We start from the raw sequence: 13242 nt of genomic DNA, 5'->3' as shown, positions 1-13242 counted from the left end.
TGTCAACATATACAGAAAAAATAAATACTGTTCTGCCCTAATGAAGTTTCTAATCTAACAAAGGTGATGTAACAATCAGCATTTAAACAAGATGGAAGACCTTAAGTCTCCTAGTAGAGGCACATGCAAAGCTTGGAATGGTAGGAAGTGACAGATCTACAAGAATGGGATTTAGATCTGGACTGAAACATAGAGTGCTGAGGCAAAGGAAGTGGACTAGGAAAGGTTGAAACACCTTGCTGAGGATTTTTTGTTATTTTTGATGTCTAGCTGGTTGAAAGACATTCAATTGATATTTAAGAGGATAATTCTGATGGCAGTATGAAAAATGTACTGGAGCAGCAGACTGATGGTGAGAAGGCAGGAAATCGGTCAGAAGTGAATTTGATTTCTCCACTATCAGTAGGAAGAAGGAGAAAACTAGCCTTACCTCTGTGAGGTCTTGGGGGCTGAAGAAAAGGCAAACAGGAAGGGTTTCAAAAGGTTTGGGAAGCGACAGGCCAGGGGGCAAAGCCAGACAAATAGAAAAAGAACAGTGGTGGTCCACAAACCAGGAGGAGAATTCTCACCAGAAACTCAATCTTGCTGGACCTTGATGTTGCACTTCCAGCCTCCACAAGCGTGATGAGTGAATTCCTGAAGCCACCAATCTGTAGTATTCGGGTAAGCAGCTCGAGCAGACTCGGGCAATCACAAAGGTTGATCAAGCAGGGAACAGCATCCGGAGACCTGCATTATCTCTCAGGGAAGGAGTGAATGCTTCACTTTACTCCTTGCACCCCTGTCAGAGACAGCGGCCAGGCTGTGCACAATGATTGGGCTGCATATATTGTTTCTCCATTTATAGAACGCAATCATAATGATGCTGGCCTCAAAAGTTAGTTATGAAAAGGAAACAAGTTAAGAGTGAACATAAATTATCAAACAGTAGTTGCTCAATATTAGCTATTTTTACTCTTCAAACAATTTTCAACTGCCCAAAATTTGTATTCCCCATTCTGCCAAACTAAAGATCTGACCTAGACCTATGACTCGTAGAAGGAAATTTGGGAATTGTTGATCATGGTAGGCATGTGTGTAGTCTTAAATAGGAATTTCACTGAATTCTGTGCCATATTAGGTTAAATTATAAATAATTGCTAATCATTCGAAACCAAAACACCCACCACTGTGCTTCTTTCTCCTGATAATGAGGTACTTCAAATGACAGAACTGTTGAAAGAGACTCACATGAATCATAGGTCTTACTCAATACCAAACTGCTAATGATTCAAAAGATGCAAGCGAGAAGCAGGCACACATGTAGCTTTCCTTTCCCAAGGGGATTGAGCCTTCAAAAGCTGCTTCCTGACTGTCTCTTCCCACACCAGGAGTTACAAACAAGCGCTAATGTTGTGCGGCCTGGACCAGTGAGTCATTTAGATTTAGAACTTCTTAGTCATTTAACAGCAACAACGTTACAGGACTAATTCCATTCTCCAACAAGTTCTAAGGTTTGAGATTTATTTATAGTAAACAATATAGGCAGATGAAACGCACGGTACACAAATTATCTTTTGGGTAAGAATGTTCCAGAAGTTTGGCATTAGCATCTTTAGCAGGAGTTGTAGTAGATAGAGGTACAGATTTTCTTCTGTGTGGCTAACTCTTCCTGTCACTCCTGGCTTCCTACCAGAAGAAGAAACAGGCTAGACTAGTGACTAAAAGCAAAGCATATAGATCCATCTTGCCTGGATTCAAATTGTGGCTTTACTACATTTGCTGTGTATACTTGCCAGATAACTTAATCATTGCCTAATTTTCTTGATTGTACAATGAGCTTAATAGAATTTTCTTCAACAAAATAATGTGAGGATTTACTAAATTAAATAAGTACTTAGAGTAGTACATGGTAAATAGTAAATTCTTAACCAGTATTACCTAACAAATTTGTTGTAATCTTAGGATGAGGGTACAGGAGTTGCACTGCTTTTTATTGAATATATTATCATTTACATTCTACAAGTTCATTCTCTGCTGCTTCCAGATATATGTTTTCCATCATAATGGGAGACCTCTGCTCTTCTCTAGATCTCAACATGCCATAACTCTTATTAACTAGATGAAAAAATAAAGATGCTCCCTGAGCAAAACAGATACCAGATATCATTTGATTTGTTGAGGTGAAAATAGCAGAGTATTATTAGAGATTCGTCATTTCTCTGGTTTACCATCAGACTCATGGGCCTAATTTTTAAAAAGAGTCCTGGGAGGAGTTGCATCAAGCTCTAGCAAGGTCAAGTTCACAGAGCATATAAAGTTATACAATTGGCTTGAAGCCTGGTAAGATTTTTTTTCTTTTCATGATATTCATGTATTATATTCAGGCTACTTTTCACCTTCCACATTTGTTCAGGCCTTAATAACATCCTCATCTACTCAATACTTGCAAATGCTACTTAATCTAATTCTCTGTCACATTTTGTTGCTTCAGTTCTTCTATATCATTAGTTCACCCAATAGACTCCTGAAAATTAGTCAGCTAAAGTACTAGTATGCTCAAGTCACTCTCCTACCTCTAAATTTCCTATAAGATAAAACCAGATTCTTAGGTACACTCAGGAATTTTCAAAATGTGGTCCCAAACTCTCTACCATGGTATCTTTAACCATTCACTATGACCAAATATATCCCCCAGACACCAAATCATGCATTGATATCTAAAATCAGATAGCCTTTAATTTGATTTGTCTTTTTTTTTTTCTTTTTTAGCTGCATTGCTTGGATCATTCTCTCCCTTTTACTTGGGTTGCTCCTCCTACACTTTGTCTAACAAACTAAAATTTCCAATTTGGAAACTTCCTTGATTTGCAAATGTACTTTGTATAGTGTGTCTCAACAGTGGATGGTGAGAGAGGATATTCACAGTTCACTATATTCCTAGCCTTCACTTCTCCTTGAGACTTAATGATAGAATATTTTGGCTGGGCACACTTCTTTTCAGCAGTTAGCACAGGCATGCTGTCATTGTAGGATGGGTTTCCCAAGAAAATTAACTATCTTTGTTACCCACATATACTAATTCATGGTGTAAGTGTATTATTTTTAAACATAAACTTTATTTATTAATTTTTGGATTCAGGCTCCATTTCCAAATATAATTGGGAAATATTTCTTCTATTTTGGTGGAAGTTAATAATACAATTATTAATTGTACATGAAAGTTATTCTGGAGGTTGTACTCTGACTTTTAAAATTCAGCATTTGAATTTACTCTTTATTTGCTTTGTTGAAATCTTGGTGGTTTACTCTATATATCCCTTTGCACAAAGGGTTTACAGAAAAGTGGAAAAAACATTATAAATGTGTGTATCTAAAGTATATTTTATTTGTATATCAGTCATATTAAGCTTATTTAAATGTACTTACTTAGTATAATCAGTCATAAGCTTGTCTAAATACATTTAATAATAACTATATTACTATTCATGGGGAACCATCTGTGCTCAGAAAATATATTTGATTTACTCAATGTTAGATAAACTATAGTCTATTAAAATATATTTTCATTTTTCCAAAAAAGCAAAATAGAAAAAATGAGAGCCCTCTGGTGGGCAATATGATAAATTCAAAATATTGTATTTAGTATTTCCTCAATAGGATTTTCTAAAGATTAAGCAAACATTATAAATCCAAACAGATCAGTAGCAAAAAGTAAAATTAACTGTAAAATGTTATTTCAACCTGTTAAGTGCAATTTAAGTGAACTAAATTTCCACAGAACATGTCTTACTCAAAGCCATTCTATTAACGTAAAATTATCCTAAATCCATAGTGCAAGTCTGAGAGCAGGGTGAATTTCAGTGAATGCTCTCTTCCTGGTTTGTAATCTGCCTTTGGATCAGGTCCTCATATGTTAGAAAAGGGGATGCTTCTTAAAGAGCATTAATTCCATCACAGGGTCTGGTCTCACCCTCTAATAGCATAAATTTTTAGGGGGATGCAAACATTCAGTCCATAACAAGATGATTTTGTTTGTTTTTTAGTATTTTAAAGTGAACAATTCAATAGCATTTAGTACAATCATGCTTTTATGGACTGCCACCTCTATCTAGTTCTAAAACATTTGTACTGCCTGCTATGATTTGAATGTAGTTTGTCCCCTGTGAAATTCATGTTGAAATTTTGTTGGCATTATGGTGGAGTTGAAGAGTCTTTAAGAAGTGATTGGGCCATGACAGCCTAAATGGAATCCATTAATGGATGAGTGGATTGTGCTATCTCATTAGTGGCTTTGTTATAAAAGCCAACTCTCTCTAGCTTGCTTACTGTATCTTACCATGTGATACCTTTCACCATATTATGAGGTAGCAAGGAGGCCCTCTCTGGATGTTGGTGATGTGTTCTTTGGCTTCTGGTATCCAAAGGCATGAACTGAACAAACCTCTCTTCTTAATGGGTACTTAGTCTGTGGTATTCAGTTAGAGCAACAGAAAATGGAGTAGGACATCATCCCAACATAAAACCCCATAACCATAACCATTAATCACTTCCTCTCCATTCCTTATTATTTCTTCTCCAATCCTTCAATTGTCTTTTTCATAGAATATAAAAATATAATTTATAGAATTTTTATAGAATCTGGGGGTTGCTTTGGGTAGAAGTGCCATTTTGCTCACATTATATCTTCCATAGATTGTGTTCCCCTTCATTGAGGTCTTCTTTGGTATTTTAGGCAATGTTTTATAACTTTCAGTGCACAAGTATCTATGTCTTTGCATAAATTTATCTCTAGACATTTTATTACTTTGGATACTATTGTAAATGAAGTTGTTTTCCTAATTGCCATGTTATATTCGTTATTAATGCAAAGAAACACTGATTTTGATGTTTTGATCATGTATTCTGTAACTCTGCTGAATTTATTACCTCTGGTTATTTCCCTGTGTATAATTTAATTTTTCTATAAATATTTTGAAATCTTTGGAAACACAGTATGTCATTTTACAGGCTTAATAGTATTTTTCCTATGCTAAGGGAAGTACACATCAAGTAATTTTTTATTTCTTTTATAATCAGAAAATAACAAACTATTGCTGAATTCAGTTGTATTTCATCTAGGGTTTGATCCTTAGTAATCAGCATAGTACCAAATACATGGTAACTTTTCATTTATTTCTCAAAACAATATATATTACTCCAGGTTAATAATCTAACCATGTTATAAAAATAAAGATAAGAATCAGTTTGACCCTATTTCTTCCAACCCAAGGCATATGCAAAGCATATGCAGTCATAAGCAAGCCTGGAATTATGTGAGAAAATTATGTGGAAAAATTTACACATAAAATATAAGAAGGATAAATCAAAATCTTCTAGTCTTTAACAAAGTTCCAACAGTAAAAATGGAAAATTTGTGCCTAGAAACTAAGAAGAATGAGTTATCCTGTGGTTGAGAGGCTGAGTCTATACTCAGGGGAAAAACTGAGAAGTCTCTCCAGAGAGTTCCTGAGGATGGGCTTGGGAGGATGAGTTTCAGGACAGTGTTAGATACCAGCATCATGAGAAACAGGAGCAAGGAAGACATAAGGATTTGTTATGCCATACCATACTATCTCAATATGACAGGCGATAGGAGAATATTGAAACATGAACCAGCAATAACATAAATTAAATTAGATTAATCTTCCAGGTAACTGCTTTCAGATTACCTGTGTATTATTTATTAGGAACCCCAACAACTTAAATTCAGGTATGTGTCCATTACAGAAGGAAAACATCTGGGATGTCCTCTGATATCCACCTTCAGATTTGATTATTGTTTGTAGCTCCTGTCTATACCTTTGAGGAACAGTGGTCTTTCTACTTGCTACTTGAATTCTTTATTTAGTTGAAGATTAAGCTTATGATTATAAAGCAAACTGGAAGGATGTCATCACAAAAATTAAAAGAAAAATAAGAAAGGAAGGAGGAGGGAGTGGGGAGAAAAGGGTGGGAAATATCATTATACTTTTCAAACTGTATATATGAAATGTATGAAATTTTCCATTAAATGTACAAAAAATGAATAAATAAGGGTAAAAAATCCAAACTATGTCCTGTAATAAGCATGGTGATTGCATTCACTCATTTGAACTAGATTGGTTGGCATAGCGTTGGAGACAGAATTTTGATTTTACAGATGACATTCTGCCATCATTACCTCTGATTTTGGTAGTAAAAAATTAATTATTTGAAGAAACCTAATTTGTTATACCAAAACCTCTATTTTGTAGAAAAGTCTGAATTATTTCTAGGCCTTTCCTTTTCTCTTAGCAACTTATTAACATAGGCACAAGTTCTGGGGATTAGAGTGTAAACATTTTGGGGGAGCGTCATTATTTGGCCCTTGTTCATAACAATGGAATTACAATCACCAAAGTCAGAGAGGTTTTATTGATTGATTGATTTTACATTTTCATTTAAAAATTTTGACACGTAAAAATTGTGTACATTTGTGGAGGTACCTGTGAACTTTTGATACATGTACCTATTGTACAATGTCAATTATGGCAAATGTATCCAGTTCCTCAAACACTTAATAATTCTTTATTGCAAACATATCCAAAATCCTATTATCCTGGTTTTTTTAAGAAAGTATATTACTATAAGATACAGTACTATCTTATAATGTTAGACTACTATACTGTATAATAGGATCCCACAAATACTTACTCCTATGTAGCTATGACTTAGTATCTGTTAATCAAACTTTTCTCATCCCATCCTTCTCTCTTCCCTCCATAACCTCAGGTGAACATCTTTATACATGCAATTTGTACAAGATCACCTTTTTTCTTAGACTCTACATATGAGTGAGATCATGTGATACATGTCTTTCTGTGCTCAGTTTATTTCACTTAACATAATGACCTCTAGTTCCATCCAAGTTATTACAAATGACAAGATTAAATCATTTCTGTGACTAAGTGGTGTTTCATTGAGTATATATACCACAATTTTTTATCCATTTATCAATTTGTGGACACATAGTTTATTTGCATTTCTGGGTTATTTTGAATAGTGCTTCAATTAAAATGTGAATTCAAATGTTGCTTTGAGACTACATTTCCCTTGAAAAAATATATAGATGTATGTAAATACCCAGTAGTATTCATTTATATTCCTCTTTGAAAAATACCTGTTCACATCCTTTGCCCATTTCTTTTTTTTTAAACTTTTATTTAATGAGTATAACTGGATTGTTTGTTTGTTGTTTTTGAGTTTCATGAGCTCTTTATAGATTCTAGATATTAATCCTTTCTGGGTTGCATAGTTGCAAATATTTTCTCCCATTCTGTAGGTTGCCTCTTCATTTTATTTTTTATTTTATTATTATTTTTTGACAGGCAGAGTTAGACAGTGAGAGAGAGAGACAGAGAGAAAGGTCTTCCTTCCGTTGGTTCACCCTGCTAATGGCCGCTACAGCCAGTGTGCTGCTCCAATCCGAAGCCAGGAGCCAAGTGTTTCTCCTGGTCTCCCATGTGGGTGCAGGGCCCAAGCACTTGGGCCATCCTTCACTGCCTTCTCGGGCCACAGCAGAGAGCTGGACTGGAAGAGGAGCAACTGGGACAGAACAGGCACCCCAACCGGGACTAGAACCTGAGGTACCGGCACCATAGGCAGAGGATTAGCCTAGTGAGCCACGGCATTGGCCACCTCTTCATTTTGATGAGTATTTCCTTTGCAGTGCAGATGCTTCCTAGCTTGTTGTAATCCCATTTGTCTAGTTTTGCGTTGATTGCCTTGCTTCTGGAATCTTTTCCAAGGAATCTTTGCCTGTGCCAATGTCTTGCAGAGTTTTCGCAATGTATAAAGTTATAAATTTAGGTCCTCAATCCATTGTGAGTAGATTTTTGTATAAGAAGTAAGGTAGTCATTTTGTTTCATACTTCTTCATGCAGAGATCCAATTTTCCTAGCATCATTTGTTGAATAGACTGTCCTTTCTCCAGGGATTGTATTTAGCTCCTTTTTCAAAGATTAGTTGGTAGTAGATGAGTGGATTGATTTCTGAAGTTTCTATTCTTTTCTATTGGTCTACATGTTTATTTTTGAGGCAATACCAGGCTGTTTTGATTATATCTGCCCTGTAATGTCTTGAAATCATGTATCATGATGCCTCCAGCTTTTTTCTGTTTAATAGCTTTAGCTATTCATGATCTCTTATGTTTCCATATGATTCGTAGCATTTTTCCTAGGTATAAGAAGAAAGTACTTGGTATTTTGACTGGATCACATTGAATCCATAAATTTCTTTAGGTACCCTGGACATTTTGATTATAATAATTATTCTAATCCATGAACACGGAAGGCTTTTCTATTTTTGGTCATCTTCTATTTCTTTTTTTTTTAACTTTTATTTAATGAATATAAATTTCCAAAGTACAGCTTACGGATTACAATGGCTTTCCCCCCCCCATAACTTCCTTCCCACCCGCAACCCTCCCCTTTCCCGCTCCCTCTCCCCTTCCATTCACATCAAGATTCATTTTTGATTCTCTTTATATACAGAAGATCAGTTTAGTATACATTAAGTAAAGATTTCAACAGTTTGCTCCCACACAGAAACACAAAATGAAAAATACTGTTTGAGTACTAGTCATAGCATTAAATCTCAATGTACAGCACACTAAGGACAAAGATCCTACATGAGGAGTAAGTGCACAGTGACTCCTGTTGTTGACTTAACAAATTGACACTCTTGTTTATGGCCTCAGTAATCACCATAGGCTCTTGTCATGAGCTGCCAAGGCTATGGAAGCCCCCTGAGTTCACTGACTCTGATCATATTTAGACAAGGCCATGGTCAAAGTGGAAGTTCTCTCCTATTTATTTTGTAATATTTTGTAATTTTAATTGTTAGGTCTTTCAGATCCTTGAATGATCTGTCTATTGATGACAGTGAGTTACTGAAATATCCCATTAATAATATAGTAGAATTTATCTCTCCCTTTAGGTGTAGAAATATTTGCTTCATGTAGTTTGGTGGTCTGATCTTGACATATATTTATAACATTTATATCTTTTGCTTAATTAATTCTCTTATCAATATGTGTCCTTTTTGTCTATTTTTACAATTTTATTTTAATTTAAAGTCATTTTATCTGATACACGTAACACTAACTCAGCTTATTTTTTGTTTTCTTTTGTGCGGTATAACTTTTTCCCATCCTTCACTTTCAGTTTATGACTATCTGAATCTGTAAAGTGAGTTTCTTATATGCAGCATGAAGTTGAATTTTATTCTATTTATTAAGTCAATATATGTCTGGTTGGTGCCGTGGCTCAATAAGCTAATCCTCCGCCTGCGGCGCCAGCACCCCAGGGTTCTAGTCCCTGTCAGGGCGCCAGATTCTGTCTTGGTTGCCCTCTTCCAGGCCAGCTCTCTGCTGTGGCCTGGGATTGCAGTGCAGGATAGCCCAAGTGCTTGGGTCCTGCACCCGCATCAGAGACCAGGGGAAGCACCTGGCTCCTGGCTTCAGATCAGCGCAGTGCACCGGCCGCAGCGGCCATTAGGGGGGGTGAACCAACGGAAAAGGAAGACCTTTCTCTCTCTCTCTCTCTCTCTCTCTCTCTCACTGTCCACTCTGCCTGTCAAAAAAAAAGTCAATATATGTCTTTTGACTGGAGAATTTAATATTTAATCCATTTATACCCGAGGTTGATATTGATAGATAAGAATGATGTTCTTTCTGTTGATTGCTTCCTGATTTTTTAATATTGTCTTTGTTTTTGCCTCTCTTATTATTTATATTTGTGTTTTAATAATTTTCTGATATAAGATTTTATTCTCTTTCTCTTTTGTGTATCTGCTCTGTTGGTGATTAATGTACTGTCATGTGTGTTCATGATCATAATTACGATCTTTTAGTGATAACATAAGACACCCTTCAGAGTTTCTTATAGGACCTGAGAATTTGTCCACTATTATTTCATTAAATAGATTGTCAATGCTTCTATTTTTTTTCTTTTTACCCTCCATGTACCTCTTTAATATATTTCTGCACTTAATGTTATCCCATATTTCTCATAGGCTTTCTTCATTTAATCCTCTCTTCGGTGCTTTTTCTGACTAGATTATTTCAAAATGTTTGTTCTCAAGATCAGAAATACTTTCTCCTGCTTGGTCTATTCTATTGTTAAAGTTCTCAATTGTATTTTTTTATTTCATTGACTGAAGTTTTTAGCTAAAAAATTAGATTCATTTTTTAAACTACTCGTTTTTGTTGAATTCTGAAACATATAATGCATTGCTGTCCTCATTTTTTTTGAACTATCTGTCTATATTATCTTGAGTCTTTTCGTGTTTCCTCATGATATTATTTAGAACCATTTTTCAGGGATTTCAGAATGTTCCCTCAAATCAGGATGCATTTCTGTAGACCTATTTTTTTTAAGGTTTACTTATTTATTTGAAAGAATGTTGGCCAGCACCACGGTTCAATAGGCTAATCCTCTGTCTGCAGCGCTGGCACCCCGGGTTCTAGTCCCTGTCGGGCCACCGGATTCTGTCCCAGTTGCCCCTCTTCCAGGCCAGCTCTCTGCTGTGGCCCGGGAGTGCAGTGGAGGATGGCCCAAGTGCTTGGGTCCTGCACCCACATGGGAGACCAGGAGAAACACCTGGCTCCTGGCTTCGGATCAGCACGGTGCGCCGGCCGCAGCACGCCAGCCGCAGCGGCCATTGGAAGGTGAACCAAAGGTAAAGGAAGACCTCTCTCTCTCTCTCTCTCTCTCTAATTTCCACTCTGCTTGTGAAAAAAAAAAAAAAAGAAAGAAAGTTACAAATAGAGAGGAAGAGACACATAGAGATCTTCCATCTACTATTTCACTCTTCAAATTGCCCCCGAACAGTCAAATCTTGGCTAAGCTGAAGTCAAGAATGAGGAACTCCATACAGGTCTTCTACAAGGGTACCGAGGACCCAAGTACTTAGTCTACTTTCTGTTGCCTTTCCAGACACATTAGGAGATAGTTAGATCAGAAGTGAGTCATCTGGTTCTCAAACCAGTGCCCAAATCAGAGGTCAGCATTGCAGGCAGCAGCCTAAACCACTGTGCCACAATGCTGGCCCCTATTGTGCTCTTTTAGAAGTTTAATGATTGTTTGGTTTTCATGTTTTCCACATCCCTATGTTGATTTCTGCATATATGGTGTAACACTCCTTTCTCCATTATGTAAGAAGCTTTCATTGCAAAAAAAAAAAAAAGAAAAGAAAAGAAAAAGCTCTCTCAGATGAAATGTGGGCTGTCATTTGGATAACTGTTTGACTTTGATGAGCTTTTGGTGAACACAAAAGTATAAACCCCTTAATTATTTCTTCAGCTGTACTAAGTGCAATATTGTCTAGGTGTGCTTCAGTTGTCGAATTCACAACAGCTCATGGAGATAACTGTATGGCTTAGAAGTGGATATGGGCTTCCAAAGATGAGTATCTTCCTGCCCCATAGAGTTGAAATCAGTTACACTGGGGTTTATGATGGCAGTACATTTCAGGTGCTGTGGGGGAAAAGAACAGGCTGTCCCCTTGTCCCACAGGCAAACTTGAGTGATGCTGGTAATTACGGCAACAATAATGGTTGCACTAGAGCTGTGTGATGTGTATAGAAACTTCCCCACTTCCTGCTTTTGGGCGACGGTGATTCTGAGGCTTTTAGCATCCAGTCCTAATACTGAAGGAAGTGCAAAGGGCCCTGCCTAGGTCCCCTGGTAATAATATAGCTTATGCTGGGGACTGCACTGACAGGAGTGGATCTGTGGCAGTTAATGCAGGTAGGGTCTTTCCCAGGTACCAAAAGGCAAGTTCAGATGACTTGGAAGAATATAGTACCAGGGCCAGTGCTGTGGCACAGCAGGTTAAAGCCCTGGCGTGAAGCACCAGCATTTCATATGGGCGCCAGTTTTAGTCCTGGCTGCTCCTCTTCCGATCCAGCTCTCTGCAATGTCCTGGGATAGCAATAGAAGGTGGCCCAAGTCCTTGGGCCCCTGCACCCGCATGGGAAACCAGGAGGAAGCTCCTGGTTCCTGGCTGCGGAACAGCACAGCTCTGGCTGTTGCGGCCATCTGGGGAGTGAACCAGCAGATGGAAGACCTCTCTCTCTGTCTCTACCTCTCTCTGTAACTTCAAATAAATAAAATAAATCTTTTAAAAAAGAGGAAGAAGACAAATATAGTACCAATAGAGCTGAAGAGTCAGGAAGGGTTTCTTACCCAGTTCTCATGAGAAGAATATAGATTTTCATCTCGACTGTGCACTGAAAACTATGGACCTCCAGCTGTGTAATAGAGATGGGACCTTCTCCAAATCTCACTGGCAAGCACAGGTGTTTCTAGGAATGATAGATCCATCTATCACAGTGCCAGAGCTATAGGATTCAGTGGAAGCTTACTTAGCTCTCACATTTTATGTACAGATTATTCTTGGGATTGTGCACTAGCAGCCAGTGGTCTGGAGCAGTGGAATGTAGCCAGGGTCCATTTTGGGTCCCAGGAGTTAACTCAGTTGAAATAGAGCTTCAATAGTCACAGTCCCATAGCTAAAGGACTCAGAGGGTTTTGCATGGTGATTGTAGGTTATACTGAGAATTGTGTGCTAGCAAATGTAAGACTGGAAGAGAAGAATGCAGATAAAATGTCCATTCCCCAAACCTTAAGCATGAGCTCAGGTGTTCCTGGGACTCATAGAACATGCAGTCAGAGTCCCAGAGTTACAGGATGCAGTGGATTGCTTACTCAGGTCAAGCAGGGTAAAGGTACATTATGCTTGAGATTGTGGACTGTCAGCCCCCAGCCTGAAGCAGAAGGATGCAGATAGAGCCAGAGACCCAAAGCTACAGGACACAGAAGAAGCTGACACTATTTCTCATGGGCCATGCAAAGGTAATGCTGGGGCCTGTGCCCTGGACACACAGCACTGTGTACTAAGAGATGTGGAATGGAGCATCCTTAGGTCTGGTAGTTTGTATTTATGTGTTGGCTGCTGCTTGGCACTAAGCCCCAAGAAGCAGAGGAACTTCCCTAGATTGTGCAGAGTGAGATGTTCAGGGGCATGTGACTCTCAATCCTACAGGTACAGGACATAGAGAGGTCTGCTCTATGCCCTAGAAGTGCCATGCCTCTGACTCTGGGGGTGGGTTTCTGGTAGTGACAGGGCTGTTTGTTGTTCCCTAAAACACAATGGAGGTTAGCAGTGGTTATGCCTTAATGCCTTGGGTTTGGGACTTTG

General features: G+C 37.8%; 1 pseudogene; it reads left to right on the top strand.

Annotated features, from left to right (window-relative positions):
• The first annotated feature begins 624 nt into the window (after nucleotides 1–624).
• The window catches only part of LOC138843311 (small ribosomal subunit protein eS8 pseudogene), a 28705-nt pseudogene continuing 16087 nt past the window's right edge, over nucleotides 625–13242 (top strand).

The sequence above is a fragment of the Oryctolagus cuniculus genome, chromosome 8 (genome assembly GCF_051225735.1).
Source record: "Oryctolagus cuniculus isolate XC-2025 breed Fujian yellow rabbit chromosome 8, ASM5122573v1, whole genome shotgun sequence".
Taxonomy (NCBI): domain Eukaryota; kingdom Metazoa; phylum Chordata; class Mammalia; order Lagomorpha; family Leporidae; genus Oryctolagus; species Oryctolagus cuniculus.
This window is presented reverse-complemented; position numbering and strand designations above follow the sequence as displayed.